The sequence below is a fragment of the Schistocerca piceifrons genome, chromosome 2 (assembly GCF_021461385.2).
Source record: "Schistocerca piceifrons isolate TAMUIC-IGC-003096 chromosome 2, iqSchPice1.1, whole genome shotgun sequence".
NCBI lineage: Eukaryota > Metazoa > Arthropoda > Insecta > Orthoptera > Acrididae > Schistocerca > Schistocerca piceifrons.
This window is the reverse complement of record NC_060139.1, coordinates 342,134,286-342,149,376: the sequence shown is the minus strand read 5'-3', so window position 1 is coordinate 342,149,376 and position 15,091 is coordinate 342,134,286. Positions and strand designations below refer to the sequence as shown.

General features: G+C 43.2%; 1 protein-coding gene across 3 annotated transcripts in view; it reads right to left on the bottom strand.

Annotated features, from left to right (window-relative positions):
• The window catches only part of LOC124778009 (ski oncogene), a 642,389-nt gene that overhangs the window by 46,589 nt on the left and 580,709 nt on the right, over positions 1-15,091 (bottom strand). The gene's annotated exons all lie outside the window — the stretch shown is intronic.

Genomic DNA, 15,091 nt, shown 5'->3' with positions numbered 1-15,091 from the left:
AACGTTGGGAGCGTCTTGGTGCGCTAATGTGACACTGTTTTCACTTGAGGATGCTGTTGTAATGCAGCGAAACCGGTTGTGAAGATAAAGAAATCACCAATTTCATTATGAGCTTTAACGGTTGTGGCTACCTATATTACAAAGTTCTATACTTAACATGCGCTGTATGAATGAACGTTGAATTCTCATGACAGGCTCTGTTGCAGTTTCTTTCTTTTTATTTATTTTTTTTTCTTTCTTCCCCCCCGACACATTAGCTGAGAATCCTGTTTCGCATTTCCCTTATACACTAGCTGATCAAAGGTACAAGAAAAACTATCAGTGGACTTTCGCCTTTATAATGATTTCAGCTCTGCTTGGGGGCGCTTTCAATGAGGCGTTTGAATGTATGGGGAGGAATGAGAGCCCTGTCTTTCTCAAGAGCAAAAACCAGAGAAGGTACTGGCGGTGGACGCTGGGGTTTGGACTGAAGACGGCGTTTTGATTCAACCCAAAGCACAGAGACAGAAGTGATGACACTTTCTGCAGGTGCAAGCTGTTACTGATTTGTTTCACTGATGAGGCTGCTAAGTGCTATACCACCTACTGCACTCCCCTGACTTAAGCCCTCGTAAGTGCCCTCGTAAGTTCAACTCGATTTCTAAACTGAAGGAAATACTTCACAGCATTCGCTTCAGAACTGCTACAGATTCGTCAGGCAATAGACCGCGCCACTCGAACTGTCAACACAACTGGCATCCTACGACTTCACAATGCTGGTGACTCCCTTGAAGGGCAGTAAAACTTCGAAACACGTATCTATTTTGTACGAGCTGTAAATAAATAGTTGCCACTATTCAAGTTCCAACCCTCGTAGACGGGCATACGCTGTCCGCATCGTATTTCTACGGACTATTCAAATTACTGAGTGGTTGGAATTCAGAGAGCTAGTACATATATCATCACAGACCGCAACGCCTGCAGAAGACGACTCCGTCAGTCGTCGAACTATTGTGCATAAAATGGAAACAGCTCGCCGAACACCTGAGAGTACAAAATTAATCACGGTTAGTTGTTAAAGACTTTCAAAGTTTTAGAGGCATTAATATATGTGTTTCCTAAGTCATTTTCTTGTACGTTATAAAAAAAGGCAGGCACGTAAGTTACGCAGAAACTTTGACTGATCTCCACGGAAACCTAGGATTTGGCAGAACACAACTAAGAAAAAACGTTGCACTGTGGCACTGCAAACGCGTAGCTCTGCTTCGTCACTTGACTGACAAATCCTAAAAATACAACCGGAGCTAGCGTTTTTGCGCTAATATGGAAGATCTGGTTGAGACAAATTCAGTGTTGCGGTCGTTTGAACGACGCAGTCCAGTGCTGGAAGGAGCGTACTATTGTCCGTAATAGATACCTAGAGGACACACTGATTGTGTTGGGGCGTTTCCGTTCTGTCTAGGTCGACGCAGCCCTCCCACTTGCCTTGCAATACCTACGAGCCATATGTGGGTAGCAGTCATAATCTGATGATGTTCACCACGGACGATCACTAAGAGATGTGCAATATTTTATGTCTCACAACATCGCTTCAATGTTCGAATGACTTCGCTGTGTTGTACGCCAACTATGCGAGTAACTTGCCGTGCTGACAATCTTTCTTGCCGTAAAATGGCAATGTGCGCACGGACTAAGTCTGAAATGACCCAAGGCATATTGACACATTCAGCAGTGTGCAGAAGCAGCATTGTCCCGTTCATGGTTGGAAACACAGTGCACTCAGCTACCCTGCGTTTATACTGTTTACTTCCGTTACAACAGTCGCGATTTCTTCTGGTCAAAATGGTACACTGAAAGAGGTTTCCGATGGAAAGAAGCAGAAACTATACAAGTCATGAGGTACGGCACAACATTGTGGGTATAACTGAAGTCTTCATTCAAAAGTAATCACCGGAGGCCTGAGCACAAGTACCCCACTGTTTCACGGCCCGAAGAATTCCCTGTTCCCAGAATTCCTGTGACTGTTACAGGACAGAAGCCAGACCTGAACCGTGATCTTCAGTTCGTCGTCCGAGTTGAAGCGCTTCCCTTAGAAATGTTTCTTAGCGGACCAAACAGACGTATGTCTCGTGGCGACATGTCCGGGCTGTAAGACGGATGCTCAAACAGATCCCATTTGGACTTCGTGTGACCTTGGAGACATGTGGACGCACGTTACCTTGGAGCAGAATCACCCTCTCCGCAGACCGTTTGTTCTGGATGGATTTGCGTAAGCTACAGTGTCTCACAGTACATACCAGTGGTAAGTGTTTTTCTGTGCTCGATGTGTATCGGGTCTGGGACGTCGAAAAAGACTGTGAGCATCAACATGGCTTCTGAGGACACAGCTTTGTACTTTTTAGAGGGCGGTTCGATAATACATTCGCGTCCTTAGATGTCTCACTAACTTATTCCAAAGCGGCATATGCAAATTTCAAGTGGTTTGATTGTTACGACGTTTCGCACCTTTCATTTGAGCACTCATAAATCTTACCATACGAGCTCTGATTTCCCTTGTTTTATTATGATGATTATTTGTTCCTATGAAGGTTGGCACCATAAAATATTTTCGCATTCCCAAGGAGAACGTTGGTGATTGAATTTTCGTGAAAAGATCACGCCGCAATGAAAAATGCCTTTTTTTTAATGACTGCCACCACAACTCACTTATGACATCCGTGACACACTATCCCCTATTTCCTGATAATGCAAAACGAGCTGTTCTCCTTTGGACTCTTTCGATATCCTCCGTGAATCCTATCTGATAAGGATGTCACATCGCACAGCAGTACTCTAGCAGAGGACGGACGAGCGTATTGTAGGCAGTCTCTGTAGCAGACTTGTTGTATCTTGCAAGTGTTCTGCCAATAAACGCACTCTTTGGTTTGCCTACTCCACGAATTGTCTACGTGACAGTTGTAGCTTACGTTGTTCGTAATTGTAATTCCCAGCCTTTAGATTTGTGTGATTTATCGTGTAAAGGAAATTTAACGGAATCCTTTGAGTAGTCGAGTCGAAGACCTCATACTTTGGCTTATTCAGAGACTTTTGCTTATTCAGAGACAACTGTCACTTTTCGCACCTTATAGATATCGTGTGTTAGTTGTTTTGCAATTGATTTTCGTCTTCTGATGGCATGGATGTGTGTGATGTCCTTAGGTTAGTTAGGTTTAAGTAGTTCTAAGTTCTAGGGGACTGATGACCTCAGATGTTAAGTCCCATAGTGCTCAGAGCCATCTGAACCATTTGAGATCTCCTGCCGATAGTAGTCACTTACCATCGCACTTTTTCCCCCCTCTGTTCTAAACCGCTACCCCTCTAAAGCGCCTGTCTACTATATCGCAGGATAGTCCATATTAATCGATGACTGCAGTCAGACGCAAGGGCAACATCGCAATTTTGCATCCTGTGAACTCACGACAGCAAACAAACGTTTTCGCAGATATGACTGTAGAACGTTTTATGACTGTCACAGGATAAGTGCGGGCGTGGAAGGACTGCACGTCTGTGTTGAGTGCAGAAGTAGCTGCCGGCAGCTGTCCTATCTACATCTACATCTACATTTATACTCCGCCACCCAACGGTGTGTGGCGGAGGGCACTTTACGTGCCACTGTCATTACCTCCCTTTCCTGTTCCAGTCGCGTATGGTTCGCGGGAAGAACGACTGTCTGAAAGCCTCCGTGCGCGCTCTAATCTCTCTAATTTTACATTCGTGATCTCCTCGGGAGGTATAAGTAGGGGGAAGCAATATATTCGATACCTCATCCAGAAACGCACCCTCTCCAAACCTGGCGAGCAAGCCACACCGCGATGCAGAGCGCCTCTCTTGCAGAGTCTGCCACTTGAGTTTGTTAAACATCTCCGTAACGCTATCACGGTTACCAAATAACCCTGTGACAAAACGCGCCGCTCTTCTTTGGATCTTCTCTATCTCCTCCGTCAACCCGATCTGGTACGGATCCCACGCTGATGAGCAATACTCAAGTATAGGTCGAACGAGTGTTTTGTAAGTCACCTCCTTTGTTGATGGACTACATTTTCTAAGGACTCTCCCAATGAATCTCAACCTGGTACCCGCCTTACCAACAATTAATTTTATATGATCATTCCACTTCAAATCGTTCCGCACGCATACTCCCAGATATTTTACAGAAGTAACTGCTACCAGTGTTTGTTCCGCTATCATATAATCATACAATAAAGGATCCTTCTTTCTATGTATTCGCAATACATTACATTTGTCTATGTTAAGGGTCAGTTGCCACTCCCTGCACCAAGTGCCTATCCGCTGTAGATCTTCCTGCATTTCGCTACAATTTTCTAATGCTGCAACTTCTCTGTATACTACAGCATCATCCGCGAAAAGCCGCATGGAACTTCCGACACTATCTACTAGGTCATTTGTATATATTGTGAAAAGCAATGGTCCCATAACACTCCCCTGTGGCACGCCAGAGGTTACTTTAACGTCTGAATCCCCACAGTATCCTGTAGAGCCGGCAACCTTTCCGTCGATCAATAGGTTGGCGGCCGGCGGCGTGACATTCTCAACCCGGCTTTGTGCCTGCGAGCCTCGCCGCTTTTCCTGTCCTTTGTGCGACCGCTCAGTCGTGAAAACGACAAAGGGGTACGCGACGCGGCGCGACGTGACGTGACGCGACGCCGGGCGGGCGGCCGGAGGCGCGGCGGCGACCCGCGCGAAAAGAACCAGCCGCGTACCCAAATAGCCGCCTATAAATATGGGAATCCCCACACTGGGCGCTACGCTTTCGTTATTTTCCTCCTCATCCGCGCGAGTTTTTGGACCACCCCCTAAAGTCGTCAGCTTCTACCTTCGAAACTTCCACCTCACTACGTATTTACGAAAGTCCTATCTGATGAACTAACACACTAAAATATTTCGGACTAACCGCCGAGCGTAAACGTACATGGAAAGCGCACCTGCTAGCCATCCAATAAAAAATCCACAATAGATTTAAGTTACTGCGACATATTTTCTATTTTGCCATTGTCGCCTGCATTCACGCTCCACCAAACTATTACCACTCCTTCCAAATCCTCGAACGCTGTGCACTCCCTCTCGCTTTCTGTATCTGTTTACAATTCCCCGCGAGGTTCCTACATGAGCATTAATTTCTCCTCCATCCTCTCCCACATTGTCGACCTTTGGATATCCTACACCTGACAATTAACACCCTATCTTTTCAGTCCTAATTATTAACGCTTGCATTCTGCCCCGTTAGTATCGACACATCTCCGAACCTTATACTTACTCACTCTACCCACATCCTGTCTCAATGAAACTTTGTCTCCCCCCACCTGACTACGAAATCTGCCCAGAGATCTATCCGTCTTTCCAACTTTGAGTACTTCTCCATGATACAGTATTCTTCTTCATCGTCGCCCCTCCCCGCCAGTTTAGCTTCCATCCGCTCCTTTCTACACTCTTTCTTCTGGGTCCTCCTCCTCCCACTCTTCCATCCCACATTCATTTCGAAACATTCTCGCTCCATCAAACCTCTACACCTACTGTTTATTTCCTGTAATATCAATGAAGTGGTGTTTTTACAGAGACGATTGTTATTTGCTTGTATTTAAAAAAAAAAAGGCAATAATATTTGACTTAACATCTTCAATTTATCACCATCTGCTTTTGTAATTTATGAAAACATGTACGTATTTTATATTTTCAAATTTTTTAAAAACTATTTATGTGTATTATATAAATTCTCTCAGCTGAAAAGAAGCAATGCACTGCCTGCCCAGCATCGCCTTAATTGGCGAGGGAATAACGTAGCATATGTATAAATCGGAAGATTGCGGTTTCCCCTCCCCGCCGTTATTTTTTATGATTAACCAGTACTGTAGTGCAGCATACGCATTGGCGAATACGTTGTTTCGTTTCGTTGTTCCCAACTGAATCTAAGGCTGTTCTCATTTCGAAGCAAGAATTCAACAGCAAACACATTTACTACGCGTAGACGTACTGTCTCTGACCTTCAAATTGTCTTCCACGTTCAGTTATACTGTTAACTTAACTTGGAGTAACACCTTCACTCCGGTGCTGAGAACTGCGTTTCTCGCTGTGGGGCGGCGAGCGTCTTCATGCTTTCGTTCATCTGGTGCAGTTGCTTTTCCTGTTTCTCGCCGTGGAGCGGTAATCGTATTCAACGCCCTACGCTACTATTTTAATATATGTCTATATTTAATTTTGAAAGCCGCATATTCCAATTATTTCGAATTTTAAAACAACCAGTGATCACATAAAATAATTTTACACTTGTTAATCACAAACATGTGATATATCATTTGTTCAGGTGGGAGGAGTTAGCGTGGGACACGCCGGCGTGAACATGTGAACGTGAACTCCGAACCAAGACGCAACTTAGTACTTTACACAGACAAAATCCTCGCCAGGCGTATATGAGGAGATAAGAGACAAAAATCCCTCGGGCTGACCCAGGACTTAATGTTTTCAAGCGCTTTTGACTCGGTACCTACGTATAGCGGAAAATATTTTTGATAATTTTTGTCCACTGTCAGATGCAAAACCATGTTTCGTGGTACTCGTGCATGAATATGAACAAGCTCGAATAAATTTATGTACCATTTCGACGCTAATGTGGACTGTTACCTACCAAAGTGATGCAGGATGTCTTTTAACTTATTTGAGATCACGGCAAGAACGAAGCACGTAGCTACGAGATACATGAATATGATGAGAATACAGAAACCAGTAGCAAATATTATTTTACTGGCGATTCTTCATTATTTTGAAATACTTGTTTTCAAATGCTCTTCAGCTGCGGTTCGCCACCCAGACAAAATAAATCACATTTGTCCCAAAAAATAAAATTACGTATTCATTGCCAGCAGAACATTTGAAGATTGGAAATGGAAAACGTTTTAAGCGACATGTTTTCACAAAACGCAATCTTCTGTACTCTCTTGCATGTTCCTAGATTTGATCAAGGTGCCAAACCATGGAGAAAGTCGTTCAAACATGCGTTAGTAGATGGCACATGGTCCTTGTGCCAAGCTATGCTTTCCTCTGCAGTTTCAAAATATAAAAGATAAGAGAAGTGATTTTTGTTGATTACAGTTCTACTGGTTAAAAACTTTATACCGTAGTTCAATACTTGTATTATCACAAATAAAACATAGTACTTTAGTGTTAATGGCAAGTGGAACAAAAACATTTTTCCCTGCTGTTTCGTAGAAAACTGAAATTTTTGAGACAGTGGCTATGTACAAAGCGGAAACTGACTCTTGCAAAGAAGTAAATAGCAATCAGCCACTGCCAGTAACGCTTTTTGTTTACACAAACACCGCTGTTACCGGTTTCGAACGGTTACTGATGAACTATTAAAAGCATAAACAAACTGCACTGAACGTGACTGCGGTATTTACCTGCGATACGCTGAAGCCTCTCGCTATCGTTTATTTAAACAACGTGTAACGATAAAACAATTTTTATAGAATTAAAATTTCCTGGTCGTATACTACAACTTTCTACCTCGTCCGTTTTATTACAACTGTTACTTCAAAATGGTTCAAATGGCTCTGAGCACTATGGGACTTAACATCTGAGGTCATCAGTCCCCTAGAACTTAGAACTACTTAAACCTAACTAACCTAAGGACATCACACACATCCATGCCCGAGGCAGGATTCGAACCTGCGACCGTAGCGGTCGCGCGGCTCCAGACTGTAGCGCCTAGAACCGCTCGGCCACTTCGGCCGGCCAACTGTTACTAACTAGCACTAATCTCTACTGTCTGTCCCTGAAGACTACTTAGAACACAAAATACAATCAATATAAATAAATACAATATATCCTATACTATGAGGTTCGAACCTTTCGCTAATTTTTTGTGGTCAGACCCAAGCCGATAAAGTTTTTGTCACCCATGAATATTACTCACAGGGACGGCGATTATCGCTGAAAAAACCGGTTTTCGGTTACACCGGATACCTTCACCTCTAGTTTAACCTGACAGTTAAAACCGCCCAAAATAACTGGTTTCCGAAATAACTGATTTTCGGTTTTTTTATTGCTATTATTTCCAACAATAAACGTAGACAAAAGTTGCAAAATTCTACGACTCCCGCAGACTTCTGGGTTATACATTTCAGGATACATAGAATTAAAATATCAAATAAAATAGATAAATAAAAGAAAATTTAGTCCGTCCACCAGAAAGTAATGGGTGTTCTGTAAAAAAAAAATCACAATGTGATCGAGAATCATACCACATTATTTAAGCATTATGAGTACTCAGTGCTGAGTGTAAACTAAGATAGGAGTACTCTGTTTTTCGTGTTAAGTTGTCCGTTTCTGAAGGCCACAAGCAGATAATGACATATTATATAGACGCAGGCAACAGATCGACTAATTTCTGTTTTTATTATAGACTGAATGAACTGTTAACTTTTTAGTTTATTACTGCTGGCATAAATTCCATTTTTATTATTTCATGGAAATAGTAGCCAAACAATAAACTCTTGTGTAAAAATTGCTGCGTTTTTTCTCTTTATTTCGAATGAAAAAAAACAGTTTTTTAGTCAAATATGTAGCTTCACTTTTTAACGGGAATTTGAATATAACAGATTTTTTTGCTGACAAAACCAAAAATGCTGTTTCAAAAATTCAAATTAACAACTTAGATAGTGGGCAAAGCAGGACCAATTACATGACAGTGATTGAAATTTCAATAATGAATTAATCCAATGGCGAATATTTATTGTCCAATGTGTTCATAAATAATCGTTCTATACTGTGTTGATCTGTAAGTTGACTTCTTTCATCAGAACTGTACAAAAAAAAAAAAAAAAAAAAAAAAAAAAAAAAAAAAAAAAAAAAAAAAATTGCAATTTTGTCACATGATGACATGGTTGGAGACCGTGGCTGTTATTTTAAGACAAATGTTGATGGTGTTGGGACAGCAACCAACCACAAAAACTTAATTTGTGGCTGGTTGCTGTCCCAACACCATAAAAAAATCTGAAACCAAAAATTTTAGCACCACTATTGTGGCAAATTGATATATTGGTTTTATCAGTAAACGAGACAAATACCTGTTGTTACCGAGACCAAACAAATACCCAAAAATACGGGTTATTCAGAACTGAAATACCGGTATCGGTTTTTCCCATCCCTACTATATAGTGTTTTATTTTTCTTCTTCCGAGCCGGTGCTGCTGCCTGCGGGCTCGCGCTACGCGACGCGCCGCGACGCCAGCCGCCCACGCGACTGCGTCTGCGGCGGCCGGCGCGACCTTGGCGCCACGTGGCACGCAGGCCGTCGACCCGCGCTGGCCACGCCCCCTCCGCCGTGGCGTCACGTCTGACGCGCGCCCATTGCCTCGCCGTCTCGATTGCGCGCCATGTCGGGGCACAGTGAGTCAGGTACAGACCTCTTCCTGAACCCGCGTCCTCACTCACCAAATGCGCACCGCTACTCGCAAAGTTAACGGAGCAGTCTTCATTTGCCCAAACAGTGACCTCCTTTTCTCACTAGCGACCAGTCTGCAGATTTAATGTCCGCGGAAGAGGTCGCAAAGACCGAGAGCACTGATTCCAATCCCGTTGATGGAAGGAACTTTCGTCGCTGTAGACTGACATACGCCTGTCCACTAGATAGTGCTCCAAATTCCTGGGTTAAATTCTATACCTCTCTCCAATTAACACAGTGAGAACATTACGCACTGTGGACGTTCCGGATTAGTCGCCGTCTCCGCCCCGTCCCCCTCGGAGTGTGTACGTACTGATATGCTTACATGCATACTGCAGCTTTCACTTTCTCAACACCCGAACTCCACAACTAGCAGCAGACCTGCGGTTTTCTCTTGGCCGCTCCCCGCAACAAGTCAGTAAGCCATCTTGTAGGAGTTTAGCAATGTACAACGAGCTGACAGAAGCCATGGGATAACAGTAGTATCGCCCACACAAAGTACAAAAGGGCAGTGCACTGGCGGAACTGTCATTTGTACTCAGCTGATTCGTGTGAAAAAGTCTCCCGCGCGATTACGACCGTACGACGAGAAATAAGACACTGAACGCGGAATGGTAATTGGAGCTAGACGCATGGGACATTCCATCTCGGAAATCGTTAGAGATTTCAATATTCCGATATTGACAATGTCAAGAGTGTGCCGTGAATAACCAGGTTTCAACCATTACATCTCACCACAGACAACGGAGTGGCTGATGGCACTGACGTAAATACCAAGAGCAGCGACGTTTGCGTAAAGTTGTCACTGCCAACAGACAAGCAACACTGCGTGAAATAACCACATAAATCAATGTGGGACGTACGTATTGTTTAGGCCAGTGTGGTGAAATTTGAGCTATGTCAGCAGACGACAGACGCGAGTGGCTTTGCCAACAGCACGACATCGTCTGCAGCGCCTCTCCTGGGCTCGTGATCATAATTGCTGGGCCCTGAAGGACTGGAAAACCGTGGTCTGGTCGGATGAGTTCAGATTTGCAGTTAGTAAGAGCTCATGGTAGCGCTCAAGTGTGGCGCACTCCCCACGAATCCACGGACCCAAATTGTCAACAAGTCACTCTGCAAACTGGTGGTGGCTCCATAATGGTATGGGGCTGTGTTTAAACGGAATGTACTGGGTCCGATTACTGAGTGGAAATGGTTATGGTCGGCTACTTGGAGACAATTTGCTGCCATTCATGGATTTTACGTTACCAAACAACGCTTCAATTTTTATGGGTGACAATGCGCCATGTCACTGATCCACAATTATTCGCGACTAGTTTGAAGAACATTTAGGTAAATTCGAGCGAATGATTTGGCCATCCAGATCGCCTGGCACGTATCCCACAGAACATTATGGGACATAATCAAGAAGTCAGTTCATGTACAAAATCCTGCACCGCCAACACTTTCGCAATTATGGATGGTAATAGAGGCAGCATGATGCCAAGTCGAGTTTCTGCACTACGCCGGAGGCGAAAAGGAGGTCCGACAGCACGATATTAGCGGGTATCCCATGACTTCCGTTCCCTCAGTGTAGTATTACATTTTTATTATAAAGATTAAAAACGGTTAATTATTATCTTCAATACCGTAATTGACAAAAAGATGATGAATAAATAAAGAAAAAAGTATACAGTATACCAGCGATCTTCATTTGCAAGTACCGTCACGCAGAGGATATTTCAAGCTAAAGGTAACAGTTAAAAAACATTTCAGTCATTTAAATCTGTCCATTTCACCATTTTCTCGTTGCGCGATTTTGTTTTAGATGAACACCTGTCTTTCTCTCGTTTTGTTGCCAATCATTCGGTACACCAGAACCGACATTACTTAGAATTAAGCTGGATGTATGAGTCTGTACTCTTCTCAAGTTACAAAAATTTAAATATTAGAGTGAGCCAGTTCAAACAGTCAAAACGAGAATGAAAACTGACTCACGCAGTTTGTCGTTTTCCAGCTCGCAGAGAACTTTTCAGACCAACTACAAGTAGTGCTCTTCTGCCTGCTGTGTAATTTGTAGCATTCGGATACGATGATTAGTGGACCATTCCTCGATCTTTTCTGAATTGCGGATTTCTTATCCGCCGCGCAGACAACAGGTTATAACGTCTCCTCCCACCCCCAGCCCACATCCCAACCGTCATCAAAACATAAACACTGCAGTTTTCACTCTATCATAGTTGCCAACAATAAGCACTTTAGAAATAACTATCACCTTAAAACAAGATCATAACACGTCTGCCACAATCCTTCAGCAGTCCAGGTTTTTCCCATTTCCAAACTAATAGTAGAGACGTTAGGACACAGTCCGCCGAAAAATCTCTCGGGTGGAGGGGAGGGCGGGATGCTGCGGTAGTTAAGACAATGGACCCACATTCGGGAGGACGCCGGTTGAAACTCCCGTCCAGCTATCTTTGACTTCTCCAAATCGCTGAAAGCAAATGCCGCGACAGTTCCTTAGAAAAGGACACGACTGATTTTCTTCTTCACTCTTCCTCAATCACATATGTCGGGTCTCCAACGGTCTCGCCGTCGACGGAACATGAAACGTTGATCTACTTCCAATCCTTTAGTACTCTGGAGGAGCACTGTTGAAAATCAGTACGGACACTTCGATTTAGATATAATTTCATGAAAGGGGCATCTTGTTCCGACACGGGAATACGCTTTTGCAGAGTCGTGAATATTGTGAAGAGGATAGAGGAGAGTTGCATACAGAGAAGAGGTCATATATTCCATGATTTAGTGTATGTAATTCTTTGTTCCGGCCATATCTGGCTTAGCTCAGCTGAATTTCTCTGCAGACCCATTATACCACAGGCAAGGCTATTAGTACGAACTGGCAAAAATAAACTACGAAACGATACCTATACAGTCATTTGAAGACGAGTGCTGACTCAGAACTAGTTATGGTTTTCTTAGAAGATAGTTCATTACTCAAAAGAGTGAGAATTTTTGTAAAACCAAACCTTACAATGTATCCGTAGTTATGGCATGTCTATAAGAAACAAAATGAAGATGCTTGACATGAGGTTAGTTCGGGAACATTTCTACTAGAAATGTCGTTAGTGGATGTCACTTTACAAGAACGTCATGAACTGACATAACAAAGGTTTTCAACAGATGTAGTAGCACTGTCCACAACACGCAAAGAACCGTGGTTCCTCTTTTTAATATACAGTGGTTGCAGCAAAACAAAAAAGAGGTACATAAAAATGAAAGTGGGGCAAGGAGTAGGACCCACAAAGAAATGTTGAAGTCGAGTAACAGCGAGACAACCAAACTGTCCTCTGAAAGCGCGGGGAACACGCAGAGCTACTATTATTGCTACTATGAAAAAACGAAACGGTGAGTGCTGTCGGCGGTAGCCTAAAGGATTGCGATAGCGGCGATGAGTAATGGGCGAGACGTTAGTACACAGCAATATTAAAAGGAGCGGGCGCTCTCGGCGCAGGCCGTAAAATTTATGGGGTGCTGTAACGTGAGCGTTGGAGGTTTTGCTGCACAGGGCTCTCTTATCATCTGTTATTCTCCCAACAATTCTGTAACGAGTTTCGACACAACGTAAGGGTATGTATCTTCGGGGCATCGTTATTCCTGCGTCCTGCTTCCCTGGGCGCATCACGGGACACGAACGCTACAAATAAGTGAAATCGAAATTACAAGTATGCAGCCTTGCAGGTTCTTACAATATGAGGCACACTGAACGTTTCCACCGCACCATCACAGGAACGCAGAAGAGAAAGAACAAGAGTGATGGTAGCGTGCAGATCGTCCAGCAGTCGCTGACGTCTCCCCAGCACCATTCAGACCCACTGTCAAACGTGAACGATTCAACTTCTGTTACGATTACTGTAATCACTGTAAAGCTTATCCTGCCTGTTGTGGGCAAGGATTTTTAACTAGTATCTCGCGCCAGACATGCCTAAGAGCATCAGAGTAGTTCAGTGTACCAGTGATAACCTCGTCCTCTTGGCAGGGGCACACATCTGTCATTCCACGGCAGATATTACTTTTGACAGTGTCAGTCTAACGTCCCTTACTTTGTCGCATTTAATTGCACTGCTGTGGGGAGCATCTTTGCTTGTTTCTTTCTTTTGTGTTGCATCTCGACTTAGACAAGTCGAGTTAGCCTTCGTCTTATTCAAGAAACCATCTGAAATGTTCTGTAGAAACCACGTGCAACCTAAATCTGTCTGTATGGCCGAGAATTTCAGTACAACTGTTTCGTGAGTACGAGTACATCGTCTTAAAAGCAATGTTATCTCGCTTGGCAAAACAACGTAAAATATCAGGATCCACACAGGTTATCTGGCAGAAGTGACATCCAGCACATTGACAATTACGGTCTTTAGGAGACACCCCAATGTTCGTACCTCTTTCGGTGCAAGCTGGATTCTATGTCAAGTTACTCCTATTCCGTTCACAAATGCGCGTTATTAGTTTGCGAGTCGATGGAAAAATACATTATGGTAATGTGCACAAATTCTAATTGTGAGACGTTAAACTAGGTATATGAGACAGAGGAGGACACAAGTTTCTTGACAATGGTTATGCTTAACGACGTTCTAACACAATTGCGTCGGATTTTGGACAAATTTTGTTGCATTCATATTTTATCATAGACAACTTCACTGTCAGAAGGTAGAGGATGGAGGAAGAATATCTTGCATTGGCGTAAAGTTATCGCTTCATACAAAGATGGCGTAAACATCAACGGAATTTTGTTTTAGTTGTGTTGGTGCTTGTTCAGGTGTAACGAAAGTACGGAGTAAGCTCGATTTTTGGAATATTTTCGTTTATGTGATTTTCTGAGGTAATACACGTATTTCGTTTAAATGGAAATAGTGAAATATAGTGCCGTCATAAAATACTTCGTTTTGGACGTTTCATCGTAATCGTAAATTCATAAGTTGGTGAAGTCCTGCAAGGTGTCCATTCCTTCAGTTTCTCTAGGGTACTAAATTTAAACATAAGTCTTACTTTTTAATGACTCGAAAGATGTCCCAGAAATTGCAACCATCGAATGAAACATCGAGAAATTGCATATAATAAGAGAGTACAGCACATTTTACATGACTGAACTGCAAAACTCTTTTGTACGACATGGACACGGAATTTGTTGAATTCTGACTAGAAACAAATGCGGAAACAAATTTCTCGGCAATACTGGAACCAGTTAAAAAGTAGGCCACAGACTGTTTCGTGGAATAATATGTTAGTGCGGATAACACGTACGCCCACCCCTTGAAGCCAGAAATGAAATAGCAATCAGAACGGAAAGTGGAAGTCGGTCTGCCGGCATCAAAGAGCGTGAAGTCGATTTCATTTGTCGGTGTTTTCTAGGAGTCACAAGCGATTCTTCTTACTGTTTAACTTGCAGCAGTTGGGGCAATGAGTACCCAGTTCTACTGTAGTGCTCTACCATTGGAAACTGAAGGAAGTAAAATTTCGGTTGAACTTCGCGACGGTGTAATTATGCCTGGAGAAGGATACCTACGAATATCGGCGATGTCCTTTCCAAAGAAGCCGTACTGGCATTCACCTTACGCAAAGAACTAATTCAGAGTGGTC